This window comes from Glossina fuscipes, unplaced genomic scaffold, assembly GCF_014805625.2.
Source record: "Glossina fuscipes isolate IAEA_lab_2018 unplaced genomic scaffold, Yale_Gfus_2 61419, whole genome shotgun sequence".
Classification (NCBI taxonomy): Eukaryota; Metazoa; Arthropoda; class Insecta; order Diptera; family Glossinidae; genus Glossina; species Glossina fuscipes.
This window is the reverse complement of record NW_024003634.1, coordinates 1-1161: the sequence shown is the minus strand read 5'-3', so window position 1 is coordinate 1161 and position 1161 is coordinate 1. Positions and strand designations below refer to the sequence as shown.

Here is a 1161-nt window from a genome sequence, read left to right as displayed (position 1 = left end):
TTAATAGTGAACAAAGTGGAGTTTGAGCTGGAGATTTCAATGTTAGAGATTGCTTGCGTGGCGATTAGCTCTCGACCAACAAAGGCAAGATCCTTGTAAAGTTTTCGCAGTTTCAAAGTTTTAAATAATGGCAATGCACGGTGAGTAGTGTCTTGGATCTAACTTTCCCTAATGCACTATTTTGTCATTCAACTCGAATACTATTTATGTCTCAATTTGCAAAAGTCAAGACTCTCCCATTTTATTTCAAAGTTGCAGCAATTCCTTTAAAAAAATAGAAAATTCAATTTCGCGTAACCTCTTTGTGGGCCGTCTAAAGCTTATCTTTATTGGCTTGGTCCATCTTAACTCAACATCAAAGCAAAAGAAAACTATGTATATATATAATCATTATTTGAGCAGCTGTTTTCATTGATATTGTGATAGAAGTTTATTTCAAAGTTTTAAAGTAACTTCCTACGAACGCAAATTTTTAGAAGAAAAACATTTAGTGGATGAAAAGACAAAATATTTTCAACGTGGTGAGCTCGTAGCTATTAATAAGGAAGAGATACTGCAGAAAGGAGGCTATACAACTCAGGAAAGTAAAGAATCTAATCAAGACATACAAGATGGCAATTATCAGTATTCCAGCAATAACGCACGTTAAAGCACGCTGCCTAGGATCGAGGTGACGAGAAGATTACGTGAAAGGGGTGAACCGGTTTTATTGTTTGGCGAAACGAAACTTCAAACTTTCTATAGATTACGTCAATGTGAGACTTCCCAACCCAAAGCAAAGCCAGGCTTTCATAATCACCTTCAAGAGGCTATGGAACAAGTTGATCAAGCTTATTTGCAGAAAATGTTTACTAATAGACCCTACTGAAAGTGTGAACATGTACAGACAATCGCTAACAAAATGGCTCTCAACAATAAAGGCTATGATAAGGATGTAATAATCATTTTGTTACCATATTTGGAATGATCAGATTTCCAACTATTCGAAGTAAGGGAAAGTTAGATCCAAGACACTACTCACCGTGCATTGCCATTATTTAAAACTTTGAAACTGCGAAAACTTTACAAGGATCTTGCCTTTGTTGGTCGAGAGCTAATCGCCACGCAAGCAATCTCTAACATTGAAATCTCCAGCTCAAACTCCACTTTGTTCACTATTAA

At 36.3% G+C, this 1161-nt stretch overlaps 1 pseudogene; it reads left to right on the top strand.

Moving 5' to 3' along the window:
- The first annotated feature begins 127 nt into the window (after positions 1 to 127).
- On the top strand, positions 128 to 992 carry LOC119643617 (annotated as a pseudogene).
- The last annotated feature ends 169 nt before the right edge of the window (positions 993 to 1161 follow it).